Below are 14,657 nucleotides of genomic sequence, written 5' to 3' on the forward strand. Positions count from 1 at the left end.
ATAGTGGTCTCTCAGGCTGGCTATAAGCTCTTTTCAGAATGTCTTGATTGTTGGACTCAATTCTTTCCCTTCTGGTAGAAAAAAAAAATAATTCAACTACATATGTAAGCGTTAACCTGCGAACATGAGACAGAGGGAAAATCCACATAAAGCAATTGCTAACTAAGACTACCAAGATCCTTTCTTGGGCTGGGAACGTGGCTTAATGGTAGAGTGCTTGCCTAGCATGCATGAGGCCCTGGGTTCGATTCTTCAGTACCACATCAAAAAAAAAAATAGTAAAATTATATTTTTTAAAAAAAGAACTTTTCTTGATGATCTCCAGCCATTCTTGTTCACCCACGCCATGGCTTTTCCTTCTTTCTCCCAAAGTCTCAAGGTCTCTGGCCTTGTCTTGTTGTCAGCGCTCAGTCTGTGTCCTCACAGTGAGAATCTGCTGGGGTAGAGGGAGAATGGAGATGCATAGCTGCAGTATAAGAAGTCTCTCTCCAGTATTTGTGACCAGTGGTCTTCGGCCCCTATCTAATCCTTCCACAAGGCAAGGCATGACCACCCAGTAGACATCTCTTCCTGAGTAAGTCAAATCTCCCTCTCTGAAAGCTTCATCCGCATGCCCTGTTCTGCCTTCTCTTCCCGCTGACATACACACCTCCAGTATCTTAACATACGCCCTGGGTTCCCACCAAAGACCCACTCCTCAGCATGGAGTCCACAGCCGTGCCAGTCTCTAGCTGACCCTCTCCGGACGGGAAGTGGTCTCTCTCTCTTACACAACGCCTCGCTGGGGATAGCAGCCTGCGTGTGTTATTAAAGTATAGAGTACAGTGGGGGAGGATGGAAAGGGATGGGAAGGGGAAACAAAGGAGGAGGCTACAATGCTTGATAAGAAACGTACTCATTATCTTGCCCATGTAATTGTAACTCCTCTGTACAGTATTTTCACAATAAAAAAAAAGTATAGAGTGCAGTGGAGTTATTTTTAACCCACGATCAAGACAATAACACATAGTCTATTTCTATAGCCTAGAAAAGGATTAATTCTTTTCTAGCTGAGTTTCACTACTAACAGATGTTGAAATAATGGGAATTAATTCTCTTGGTAGTTTTTCACAAAGATTCCTTTCAACCAGGCTCCCAACATGTGTTGACACTTGTTTACAAAGAACTTCATCACCGTTTATGTTACCATGACAACGATGTGTCACTTAGAAAGAACAATTAGGAGTTTATCTAAATCTACAACAAGATTCTCTAAGTGAGGAAGTTCACTGTGTCTTTTTAGCAATTTCAACTATGTGGTGATTCAATGTTTGTTATCCGGGGCTTTCCGCAGCAGTTTTAGCTTTTTCCATATCCAGGTAAATTTCTTGGCTGGGCTGAGGGTCTGCAAGACAGCAGTTGTGAAAGGGCAGGAAGCAGGATTCCTGAGGACGAAGTCACTTCCCAGAGAACTAGGGCACCTGGGTTCCAACCTCAGCCCCTCCACTGAGCAGCTGCGAGACGCAGGAGGCTGGCGGGGGGCGGGGGGAGTGAACCCCCCCCCACACTCATCTTCAGCATTTGTTTTGAAATTGTGGGCAGTGGGAGCCTTTGAATGATAAACCCTCAGTAGGGACGATCTCGGCCTAGAATGAAAAGTTAAGTTTTCAGAGCCACGCAGAGCCTTTTTGCCTCTGGATCTGGGGTAGCTCTCCACGATGCGTTGGGCCGCCCAGCACGCTGATGTGGTGGGGGCCGTGGCGGATGTGGGGCTGTGGATGACGGAGCTCCCGCTCCTTCCCACAGCAGCGCTCACGACTTCCTGCCAAACCCAGGCACTCCAACACGGGTCCACTCCTTGCAATTCAAGGAGATTAAGTCAGTGTCAGGACAGAGCTGTGCTCACCAAATGTGCTCACCAAGTACCAACACATGGACTGAGATGGGGCTCACTGGAAAAGTTGTGCAGGAGAAGAGCAAGAAAACACACGCGTGCACAGCGCGGGCTCTGGGGGTCGCTTTCTCTTCATGGCTGCTCTGTATCCTTTCCTCTCCGTGGGTGGAGGCTGCTCAGGCGTGGGGACCCTGGTGCTCCCGCTTCTGGCCTGAGGTGGTGCCTCACTCTGGTACTGCTTCGGATCCTCGGAGTTAGCACTTCCCGTACGCTGCTCACAGAGGACTGGAGACTGGCCGTCCCAACTAAATGGCAGATGGGACCCCTCAAGCGCAGGGCCTGGCTGACTCACCCGGTGCAGCAGCACCAACACAGCCCACAAGTATTTCCTGACAGTTGTCCAGCGCTGCTGCCACTAACTAACTTTCACTAGTTACATAAATAAGGAGTCATAAATTTGCGGGGAACCTTACTTGCTTTTCCCGTCTAATCACCACAACAGAATCCTCCCCCTCTTCCTGGGGAGAGCGCTCAGCCTCTGCACAACCCAACAACAAACACCCGCTTCACCGTATCACAGTGACCAGAACAAACACTGCTTCCTTTAACCTCGCAGAGAACCATCAGGGCTGATGGGTGGAGTAATGACTCACACTGTGGTGCTCCCGGCCAGCTGGGCCAGCGGATTCCACCCAGGTGAGACCGGGAGCTTCCTCAGGAATGCATCGACTGCAGGTTCAAGGACTAAAATTCCATCTGTGGCACAGGGGCAATCCTCCTGACTTAAACGACATTCAGGTCTCACGCAGAGAAAAATGAGTGCTCAACCCATACTCACTAGGCCACAGTTCCGCCCCAGGGAGCTGAGGTGTTCCACAGCCAGGTTACTTACCAGTTGCCTCTCGACCGTGGGGGCATTTCCCGATCCCCATCCAACACACACTCACGAAATCTGCCTGGTATCACAGGCTCGACAGGAAACATGATCTTGGGTCAGTTCTCACCTAGCCTAGGGGAAAGCGTCCAGTCCTTCCAGTTCACCTGACAGCTGCTCCGGGAGCTTATAAAAACGCAAACCTGACCTTTGACACGTCTAATTAGAACTGAATTTAGAGTGGCCCTGGCAGCAGACTGCAGTCTAGCTCCCTCCCAGGGTATTGGAAGGCGTTAACAGACTGATCTCAGTCCACCCTGCTAGCGGCATCTCTGAAGGCGCTGGCCTTCCTCGGTGAGCGGCTGCTCTGTACAGATTCTGCACGTCTTGCGTACATATGGTTTCCCGCCGCTACCTAATGCCCGTCTCCCACAAGCTTCTCTTGGAGAGCCAGCTCACATGGAGCTCAGCTCTCTGCCATTGCCCTTGACCTTCCAGACCTGCACATGCCCACACACAGCCCGCTGACATCGACTTCCCGACTCAAGACATGTAGAGCCCAGATTCTGACCAAGGGCTTCTGACTCCAGGCTCTCGGGCCCCTGCTTAGGCTTTCCTCTGCTAGGCCATCCGACTGACGGCATGAACCGTGAGTTAGCTCTGAATCCACAGTGGCCTGCCAGTGGCAGGCACTCAACAGGGATCTACTAAGTGAATAAAAGGATGGAGGAAGTGATGGGCCAAGAGCATCCGGATACCTGCCACTCTCTTCCTCCCCTCCCTCCCTGCTCCAGACTACAGCTTAGAAAGGAAGTTGGCTTCCCCGCTGTATACGATGCCACGTGTCCTGCCGTCATGTCCCCAGTTTGGGGATACAGGAAGTCTGTCTGGTGGAGCTGTGAGGTCTTCCCATGATGCCTCTCATACCTATTCGGCCAGGGAGAGGATAAAGAAAGAAGAGAGCCTCTGAACCCGTGAGCCCTCCAGGGCCGACGGCCAAGCCCGAGCCGAGAGCATCACATGTTGTTTGGGAGAAAGAAGCCCGGATGTCCCCAGTAGTATAAACACAGAGGCGGAGGAGGTGAGAGTGCTCTGGGGACAGGTGCCCAGCCCAGGCTGTCAAAGGGGCCTGAGCTCCGAGATCCTCTCTGTGGATGAAAACAACCAAGTGGGGGGTAAAAGAGGAGGAAAAACAGAAGTCATGACCTTTTGTCTTCTCACAAAGCCACTCTTCAAGGAAGAGGACACGAAATCCCCCCGACTCACCTGAGTGCCGAGCCGAGCGTGGAAGCCCAGCCCTGGGAGGAGAAGAGGATGAGCAGTTCAAAACGGGCTTGCCGGCTGCCAGCTGGGCATCTGAAGTGAGCCATTTTCCAGCCGCATTCCAGCAGCCAGCCTACCTACAAAGAAAGGCACCATTGAAAAGCTCACATCCACCAGGATGGCTGCTGGACAAAACACACAGGCTCCTCTCAAAGCCTGGTAAGGAAAGGGGAAGGAGGGGAAAGTAAATACTCTGGCAACGTCGGGACTTCAGGAATTCCACAAGCAAAGAGACTGCCAACGTCTCCTTGATGGGAGGTACGGAGAGTTAATAAAGAAAAAAAAAAAAAACTAAACTTCTTTAACTGTCTCATGATTCGAGTAGCTAGGTTCTACACTGGCTCATAGCTTGTAGTCCTAGCTACTCCAGAGCTGAGATCGAAGGATCACCGTTTCAGGCCAGCATGAACAAAAACAATCAACAAAGTCCCATCTCAACAACAGAAGTGAGTGTGGTGGTGTGTACCTTTCATCCCAACTTGGCAGGAAGCATAAATAGGAGGATTGAGGTCCAAGTAGCTGTCTACCAAGCTTGAAGCCAAAGGCCAAAAGAACATAGCAGACTTATTCTTTCTCTCGTGGATCTTATCGTGTAATATTGGAGTAATTAGCTAGCATCCTAAGAAAACCTGGGATCCTTCTGCCATACTGCTGCCATACTTTTTAAAAGCTAAGTAAAGTGTTGTTAAACACCCAAAAAAATTATTCTAAGAAAAACAAAGTATGGAACTGTCATGAATCTGTTTCTAATATGATTAGAAATGGATTCCAAAAACAGATAGTATAAAAAGAAAGAAGTTGAAACTTCTTCATAGTCTTATCCCTTTCCCCTAGGATGTTTTATAAAACAAATACAGGCCAAAGATTCATCCACCGTGGAAGCATCCCTCTTCAAACGCACATCTGTGCATCAGGTACTGTGCCCTCCCATTTTGTGTAGAAATACAGTGTTTTAGGGCTGGGAAGGTGGCTCAGTGGGTAGAGCACTCACCTTGCATGCATGAGGCCCTGGGTTCGATTCCTCAGCACCACATAAGCAGAAAAAGCTGGAAGTGGCACTGTGGCTCAAGTGGTAGAGCGCTCGCCTTGACCTGAAGAGCTGAGGAACAGTGCCCAGGCCCAGAGCTCAGGCCCCAAGACCGACAAAAAAAAAGAAAGAAAGGAAGGAAGGAAGGAAGGAAGGAAGGAAGAAAGACACTGTTTTAGAGGCACACAGTAGTCCTCACAGAGCTAAGTAGCACTGAAACAACTCCACGTGTATACCAAAGTAGACAAAAGTGCTTCCAGAGTCAAATGCTCAGACCTAACACACACTTGCAAAACCCTCAAGCCCGGGTGATCCAAGAATGAAAGGCAGCAGGCTGCAGTGTCAACACCCACGGGCATCGCAGATAGAAGGAACCGCGGCTCTGGGGACTGGTCTAGTTTCCAAGCTTTGCTTTGCCCGCGGTCACAAGGAGGAGAAACAGAAGGGAAAGGACTGCCAAGCAGAAGAATGAACATGGGAAACAGATTCTATGGAGTCATTTGTTTCTACATCTAAGTGACATTTTTATTATCTGGACCTCAAATGAACTTGTCGTCGGCCATCATGTGGGCTTTTGGAGCCAAATCCCCATGAGTTTTTTTAACATGAGTCGTTCCTGACACAATTATTTTTAGTGCAAAAACACTGCTTTCTGCCCCAGTGACATTTCCCAGAACAACAATAAATCTGAGAGCAGACAGGAGGGAATTTTATTTTGATTTCAACTTGTGTTCAGTGAGGGTTAGGGCCAGCCACCCGCTCCCCGTGCCAGTCCCAGGTGGAGCTGGCTGGTTTGGAGGAGTTAGCCCACTCCTGAACTTCTTTCCACAGCAGCTCACCGGGGCTGAGAACCGGCAGAAGCTGCTTGCTTCTGAAGTCCTGCATTGTCTTCTAGGACCTGCAGAGTCCTGGCCACCTGATCTACTCTAAGTGGAACACAAGATTACCAACAGCAGGTCTCTGACCACTGTGTCTAGGTTTCTTTCTCGGAGCTACTGAAGTCAAAGCAAAAACGTCTGGGAATTCTGACCACTGAAAACGGTGCTGCTACTCAAAGCCTGCTCAATTTTCTCTCACTGGTGACCTTTAACCCTCACACAGCTTTAATTCCACAACTTACACAACTATGTATAGCCCTCCACGCCACAATACAAACTGGTTTGTAACCCTCACCAACAGTGCAAAATTACAATCCTGGGCATTTTCAACAAATGTTCAATGCAACCTGGAGGTGCAATTGGTATCATGATGACCAAATAGTAAAATGCTGGGTCTTGCCTTTCCCACACCTGCATCTCACCTTGCCTGTAACCACGCCACCGGGGACGGGGCCCCGGGTTCTGAGGAATTCCTAAACTGAGACGCTTGTACGGGCAGAAAGCAAGGGAGAGGCTGAAGCCACTGGGAGGTTCCGGACCTCGGGCACACTGAAGGCATGGGAAAGTGGAGCGGCAGGCAGACAAGAAATGAAGTCGATTCACGGACAAAAGCAGGAACATCGTGACTAAAAGAGCCCCCGTTCCGTTCCACGGGGTCTGGCTCTGCGTCACAGCCTGCCCCGCATGTCCAAAAGAATGCCTTCTGCTGCCTTATAATAAATAACCCCTGCCTGTCACTGCGCTGGGAAAGGGGGCTGTCTTCCCTGAGAACCGAAGACCTTTGGAAAAGGCGCACGGAGCTCATAAACTGACAGGCTGAACTGAACAATAAACATGAAGAAAGACAATGCCTTCTATGAAGTTAAACCCGCAGAGCTTGTGAAGAGATGAGGTCTAGCTCCCCAGGACACACGGCTGCGCAAGCAGGTTGAACACCTGTGAACATGTATGTTTCAGGAAGAAGCACATCCATCTGAGAGAGACCAAGAAGAATGCAGGGAAAGGGTGAGAGAGCCAAGGGTGCACAGGAGTAGTGGAACCCTTCATTAGTGAACGAACTGCCAGGTCACAATAAAGGCACCAAGTCCCAAGCCCAGAGGCGTCTGATCCAAAACCACCAGGGGTGTTTTGTGGGGGCTCCCAGGGGAGAGCCTCGGGGCCCGCAGTGCCTGCCAGTCCCTCATCAAGAGCAGGGCCGGGAAGAGTGGACGGTGGCAAGTGTTCGTGGCGCCATCGCCGTCATCATTGTAATCCACACCTTTGCCTCACGGCTCCCTCGTGTCACGCTGTCACACGCTGCCACACACAGTGGGATGCCTTGGGATTGGTGCCAGTGTTCCTGGAAAGCAGGGACTGTGTTCCCACATGCTGAGAGCTATGAATTCCTCTACTGCTAAACTCACACACGCTCAAGGAAAGCTTGCACAATAATGCGAATCACCAATTACTGTCTCATAGCATTCCCTCCCCCGGCCCCAAGCCTAAAGCAATGCAAGCAACATCACATTTTTTGTTCCGGTGCAGGGGTCTGAACTCAGCACCTTGGGCTGGCTCTATCATTTGAACCGCTCAGCCTGTCCCTGTCTATGGTGATTATTTTCATGATAGGTTCTCACTGTATGCCTGGGCCAGCCTGGACTATTGGACTGTGATCCTCCTGTTTGTGTTTTCTTGTCACTGGAATGACAGTGCGCTACTGCACTCAGCCATTGTGCTTCCCCAGGAGCTTGGCAGGGAGTTGCACACCACTGAACCCAGCACTGGGAGGGAATCATGCAAACTTTTGAGCCTGGGCTGGCCTTACACCTCAGTTCTTGAATCTCAGCCTCCCAAGTAGCCACTGAGCTCAACATGAGGGTCTAAAATTAATAAGGGGTCAAATGTGGAGGTTCTCGCCGTAATCCCAGCTCCTCAGGGAGTGAGGACAGGAGGAATGATGTTTGAAGTCCGGGGGGAGGGGGGCGGGGGCAGGAATCAGACCCTACCTTAGATGCAAGCCAGGCAGAGCACCACATACTTATAGTTCCAGCAACTTGAAAGGCTGAGGTAGGAGGCTGAAGTAGAGGCTGAAGTAGGAGGCTGAGGGAGAGGCTGAGGTAGGAGGCTAAGGTAGGAGGCTGAGGTAGGGGCTGAAGTAGAGGCTGAAGTAGGAGGCTGAGGGAGAGGCTGAGGTAGAGGCTGAGGTAGGAGGCTGAGGTAGAGGCTGAAGTAGGAGGCTGAGGTAGGAGGCTGAGGTAGAGGCTGAGGTAGTAGGCTGAGGGAGAGGCTGAGGTAGGAGGCTAAGGTAGGAGGCTGAGGTAGGAGGCTGAGGTAGAGGCTGAGGTAGGAGGCTGAGGTAGGGGCTGAGGTAGAGGCTGAGGTAGGAGGCTGAGGTAGGGGCTGAGGTAGAGGCTGAGGTAGGGGCTGAGGTAGGGGCTGAGGTAGAGGCTGAGGTAGGGGCTGAGGTAGAGGCTGAGGTAGGAGGCTGAGGTAGAGGCTGAGGTAGGAGGCTGAGGTACAGGCTGAGATAGGAGGCTGAGGGAGAGGCTGAAGTAGGAGGCTGAGGTAGGAGGCTGAGGTAGAGGCTGAGATAGGAGGCTGAAGTAGGAGGCTCATGCCCAAGCCCAGCCTTGCACACAGTGAGACCCTATCTGAAACAAACCAAAGGCAGTGGGCATGGCCCGAGAGGCGGGAGGCTGGTTTAGCAAGCACACAAGGTCCAGAGTTCGAAACTCCCAGCAGAGCAAACCACCACAACAAATATAAAACAAATGCAACACAGTGCAGCAAACAGGAGCTGGGGTGCAGTGCGGTGGGAAACACTTGCCAACTCCAATTGAGAACCAGCGCCACAAGATTAATTGGTTAATAATAAATAAGTGAATGCCAACTTGGCCTGTTGTTAGCAGACACGAATGGAGAAAAGAGCCAACGTGGCTTACGTCTCCAGAATTAAATATGAATAAGAAAAAAAAATCCTGTCCTGAATTGGGCCTCAGTCTCCCCTGGAAACGAGTCTGGTGCAGCAGAAGAACCAGGGCTGGGAGGAAGGGGGTGGGGCTTTGGGTGGTGAGTGACAGCTCACATTGACTGACCCAGCGTACTGTGCGTGGAAAGCACACCTCATTCGTGGTCACAACTGGACCCCAAGTGAGAGCCAGGGTTCGCTCGCTGCCCTTGGCAAAGAGGATGCAGGCGCAGGCGCCCCGCCACAGACACGCCGCTGGCTGGAGTGAGTTCTGCGCGTAGGCCCCCACGCCCCAAGGTGGCAGGCCTGTGCCTCACTCGCCCGACCTGGCACCCTGGCAGGAGCCGGGGACCAAAGACCCCAGGAAAACCTCTGCACATAGGCCGTTGAATGGCTCCAGTCAGCGTCCCTTCCGGAGGCCCTGAGGCCTAAGCGAAACAGAAGAGCCAGCTCGGCCCAGGAAACCAGCGCCGCCTCCGGGGTTGTCTGTTCACACCTGTGAGTTTCGGTAAAGCCCCTCCAAGAAGTTAGCAGCTCTGACTCACCGGTGCCCCGAGATGAAGGCCGGGAGGTTCCTTAATATTCCAGAGCTTCTGATCAACTCAGGACAACTTGCTTTGAAAAGCCGGAAGACACAGCCATGACTTTTATCCCAGGAAATTAGTTGCCTTTATCACTACATTCACTAAACTAAAACTGCACACAAAACCGTCACCCCCTACACAATAAGACACAAACAGATACGTAACTGCAACCCCTCTGACGTCATCCTTACGATAAAATAGAATGAAATGTTTTAAAAAGACACAAACTGATCAAAGGTATTAGAGATATTTAAAGGCTCGGGAGGATTTTAGTGGGGGTTTTCTATTGGCTCTGTTGGTTATTTAAATGTTACTTTTTTTTTTTATTAAAACAGCTATCATGTTCGTTCATACCGCATGTTTATACACAGGCGCCAAGCCAAAGTGGATAGGACAGGAGTTAGGGAACATTACCCAGCAAAGAAAATTAAAATATGACTCTTGCTTTTTGTGTTTGAAGTGGATTCTGTCTAGGAAGTACGTTCGCATCTCAAGAGCGGCCCGTATGCAGTCCCTGCAACGTGACTATGATACAGCACCAGCTCCCACCATGGCTGGCGCTCTGCACAGACACCACATTTCCATATGAGCAGATTTCCAAAATACCAATTTTGGTGCCAGGCTTAATATACCAGTTGCCATGATTGGTTTGCATGTCTTCATTCAATCGGACTCTTCTTCACCTGTGCTAATAAATAAAAAGGGAACATGTTTTTCAAAATTGTGGTTATTGTGCTGCTGTTGTTATTGTTGATATTGTGTAACAGAGCCATGATCCAGTCCCAGATCTGTTTGGTTTTATGGCCCGTGTTCTTATACACCAGACCACTCAGCTCCCAGGAACAGTCCAGAACAATTCGCACATGTGTTTACAATTTGTGAACAAGATCTTCCGCCTAGCTGCCCTTCCTTCACACACACACACACACACACACACACACACACACACACACACACACACAATGCCCCTTGTCCTCCCCTTTGTCTCTGCCCAAGGAGACAGTTAAATCCCACAGTGTCGCTCTGAGGAGGCTTTCTTATGTGACCCGGTCCCTGGAATCCCAGCTTTGGCCCAACCCTCCTTATGCCCGTGTATGTTTTCTCCACTCCTTGTGGCTTTCCACACTTTCCACGCAGCCAGATCTACAGCCCACTCCTGTGTCTCTGGCTCTGTACCTCCAGGCACTTTATGTCCTGCGTGTGGCACAGTTTGTCCACTGGATCGTGAGACCCACAAGGATAAGGACCTGCCTGGTCCCGGCCATGTGTGCTAAAGCTTGCTCCTGGGGTGAGCATTTCCTACATTGCTAACACAATGTATACATATGTAACTCAATGAACAAATGGATTAAATTACTATCTGTCTAATGAGTGATAAGTTCAGGCCAAAGAGGAAAGAAGATTTTTTCCAAAGGAAAAGCCATGTGCTGCTGTCTTCCCACCTAAGATTGAATGTTCTAGACTGAATTCCACAAGATAGAACAGGATGCTAGAAACTGGCAGGCTCAACTACATTTGAGAAGCTCTCAACTTTAAAGGAACTAAGCAAGGGTTGTTTTTTAATCCTAACATGCTAATGTATAGTGCCAATGTCCAAAAGTCCATATCGTATTCTTTTTCAGTGTTTGTGAGGTATATCTGAATACATCTCAGGGCACATTCATTGTTCTGTAGATTGAGATCCTGTCATTAGCCAACTGGGAGAGAGACGTTGAGAAATATCCAATCACTGACTAATCACTCCATTATTTAAAGAATTCCAAAAGCAGCCATCATAGAAACTTCTCAAGTAACTCGGAGCCCATGGCCTTTTCTGAGAACAGATCCGTAGCTCTGTAGAACCCGGGCACACAGGAGACTTCAGCCCTGGCGCGGTGTGAGCCCGCCCGCAGGCTGGCCAGGCTCCGGGCGGGCGAGTCACGCTGTGCGCTCGCTGCCGTGTGGGACTCGGCTTTCCTTGGGCTGTACCGAGACCCCGAGCCCACACACATTGGCTCTCAACTGCGGCTCCTCTCTGGGCCTTGGGGAGGAGGGTGACTCCTCAGCTACAGCAGCTGCAGGAAGAGACTGACATCACCTCCCCCTGTGCCAAGAAGCCTCCACCGGGTCAGGCCGGGAGCAGCCATCTTTGGACAGAACACACACTAAAACTATCCACCTCTTTCCGCCCTGGAGAATGAGCTCACGGCTCAGGGGAGCTTGGCTCAAGTGCGCGCCAGGTGAGGTCAGGGTTAGCGTCCCAGCGGCCCTGACGTGCGTGCAGGTGCTTCGCGCACGGGGGACCCCAGGCATCCCTACCAGATGGCGACCCTGGAGACAGACACTGGGCTCCAGAACCTTCCCTCGCTGTAAGTTACAAGGCCGCTGGGGGACAGACTCACCCGCTTTCCTGGGCTGAGCCATATCCACGTTGGCCAATTAGAGTAGGAAACTGGGATGGGGCGGGGGTGGAGAGGAGCTTCTCCAGAGATCTCTCTGCAAATAAAAATTCCTGGCAGTGACCTCTCGCTCCTATCATCCACTGTTATTCTGTAAATCATGGGAACTCTTGCCTTGTGGGTCGTACATGGGGCTGGCGGGGAACAGCTGGAGGAGACCGGGGTGGCCTGCGGTGGGCTGAGCAGAGCTGTGCCGCAGAGGTGACTCGCCCAGCCGCCCTGACGCCAAAGCCCAGCAGCAAACATGGCTCCAACACACCCTGGAGTTCAGCTCGCGGGGCACGATGCTGCCCCGGCTGGCCCAGGGTGCCTGCCTGCTCAGCACCGACAGGAAGTGGGCGGCCCGGCCACAGAGGAAGGCCCAGATACCTGAGCCCCATCTGGATCTTTCCAGGGCCAGCCTCCTTCTGCATCCGGAGCTATCGCTTGCATGTCTGATGATGGGTGAGGTGCGGTGTGCATCTGAAAGCCACCGGAGGGCGGACCCTAAAGGAAGCAGCTCCTTGGAACCTTCAGTTCTACTTCCTGACCCCATGCCTGAGGTTGCCCAAATGTTTCTTTGTGCTTAACGAAAAAGCAAGGAGACAAGGAAGACGGAGGAGGAGAGGAAAGAAGAAAAATGGAAACAGAGTAGGAACAAGAGAAAGGAAGGAGAGAGGGAAGGAAGGAGAGAGAAAGGAGCAAAGGAAGGAGGGAAGGAAGGAGAAAGGGAAGGAGGGAGGGAGAGAAGGAAGGAGGGAAGAAGGGAGGGAGGGAGGGAAGGCGGGAAAGAAGGAAGGAGGGAAGAAGGAAGGAAGGGGAGGGAGGGGGGAAAGAAGGAAGGCAGGAAGGAAGGAAGGCAGGAAGGAAGGAAGGAAGGCAGGAAGGAAGGAAGGCAGGAAGGAAGGCAGGAAGGAAGGCAGGAAGGAAGGAAGGCAGGAAGGCAGGAAGGAGGGAAGGAAGGAAGGAAGGAAGGGAGGGAGGGAGGGAGGGAGGGAGGGAAGGAACTAGAGAGCTTGAGCTCACTGAAATTTATAAGGAAACCATGGAAATAAGGAGCGTTGGCCCTGCCCCAGATGAAAGGGAGGAGCAAAGGTTTCCCAGTCCCCCACCCTGGTGACTTGCACCCTGGCAGGCCAGCCAGCCCCGGGGTCCCCGGCGGCTGTGGGTGTGCAGCCCATCCCTGCGCCGCTCAGCAGGCTCCCTGCAGGAAGCTGGCTCACCCCAAGGTCGCTTTCTCCAGGATCTGGCAAACCATCCTCCAGAAGAATGGAGGAACCACTCAACTTTGGAGTCCTGACTCCAAACACCATGTGTTTATTTCCCCCGCTGGGCCTTGGCACCTCCTCCAGGAAGCAGCAGGAGGGGTGATGTGGGGAAGACCCCGGCGGGCACGGGACACAGGGGGCTTCTACCCAGGTCCAGAGAAGAAAATGCCTGCGCCAGAACCAAACGGGATCTCCCTGCTGGCAACAGTCAGCCGGGAGCCAGGCGGAGGAGGACCGGCCTTTGCTCTCATGGTCAACAGGAGAGAAACAGCTCTACTCCAGGAGCCATCCGGCTGCAGGGGGAGCGGGTCCGTGGGTCAGCATGGTTTCAGTGCACACAGCGGGTGCCGGCTTTCCAAGCAAAGGGCCTGGGTTCAGTCCCCGCTCTGCAATTACTTGCCTGCGACCTGGGGAAAGTCACGCAACCTCTCTAAGCCTCGCTTTCTGCAATGGAAGTGAATGCAAGGGTGTCACCTCTTGAGAGAGCCCTGGCTGTGGCCTGCAGAAAGCGTGGAGCCCGTTCAAACTGCTTCCTACAGTGCCGGCCCCTCGCGGCGGCTGCCGTGAGTGGACGGGACATCATCCTTGTCTCCACGCCCCTCCTAGGGAGCAGCTGTGCTGGCCTTTGTATCAGTGGGGTCCGGCAGGAAACAGGGCATGTTCCCATGGAGGGGATCTTCACGCAGGAACCGCCTGTGTGGTGATTAAGGGAAGCCACAGGAAATGGAGAAACACTCCGGAATTAGCCACGCCAGAAAGGGGCCCGCTCCCCGAGACCGGGAGGTCAAGGACAGGAGATGCTCCCAGAACAGAGACGGCCACAGCTGGGAGGCCCGTGCCAGAGCATGAAAATAAAATAAACCCATCCAGGACAATGGAGTGGAAAGGTGGGAGATGGGGGGGGGGCAGGGGGAGGGGACGAGGCCCACTCTTGTGCCCTCCAGTGCCTGCCCACGACCAGGACACCAATGCCTGTCAGCTCCCCCAGAGGAGTGAACAAGGGGAAGAGCGCCTGATGGCATGGACAAGGAAATACGGGGGAACCCTGGGGTCTCCCAAAGGGTTGTATGGACAGACAGTTCCCCATTTTCCTGGGTTCATCAGCAGATTTATACTACAAAAGATCTCCTCACAAAAGCTGGGGTCAATAGGAGAGTTTGAAACGTCACCTTGTGTCTCCTCCTGCCGGGGGAGTCTGAACATCTGGGACCCATCAGTTCTGCCAAGTTCATTCCACAGTGAAATGGTCATGCCTTGCCTTACCACAAACTCCTACTTGTGAAATCTAGCCATTGATTTGCATATTCACTGAGCTTTGCTGGGGGAAAAGATGAACGCAGGCATGAATAATCTACAGGTAAAAATGTCTTCAAGAATTGCAATATGTGGGTAGTTTTCAAGTAGATAATATTAGAAAGGTGCTCACATTCCCCAGGTGTGTTTGTGTTGGGTGTTGTATCTGTTCG

General features: G+C 51.9%; 1 protein-coding gene across 2 annotated transcripts in view; it reads right to left on the reverse strand.

Annotated features, from left to right (window-relative positions):
• Positions 1-206: 206 nt before the first annotated feature.
• Fsip1 (fibrous sheath interacting protein 1) overlaps positions 207-14,657 on the reverse strand; it is a 154,097-nt gene continuing 139,646 nt past the window's right edge. The window contains exons 14-15 of one of the 2 annotated variants that reach the window (XR_011368588.1): positions 4,014-4,147; positions 207-433 (exon numbers count right to left, since the gene is read on the reverse strand). The gene's annotated coding sequence lies outside the window, so the exon portion shown is untranslated. Of the gene's footprint in view, positions 434-4,013; positions 4,148-10,167; positions 10,195-14,657 lie in introns of those variants that run through there. The other variant, XM_070005761.1, reaches the window with a different exon arrangement.

This window comes from Dipodomys merriami, unplaced genomic scaffold (genome assembly GCF_024711535.1).
Source record: "Dipodomys merriami isolate MVZ:Mamm:240054 unplaced genomic scaffold, mDipMer1.0.p SCAF_69, whole genome shotgun sequence".
NCBI lineage: Eukaryota > Metazoa > Chordata > Mammalia > Rodentia > Heteromyidae > Dipodomys > Dipodomys merriami.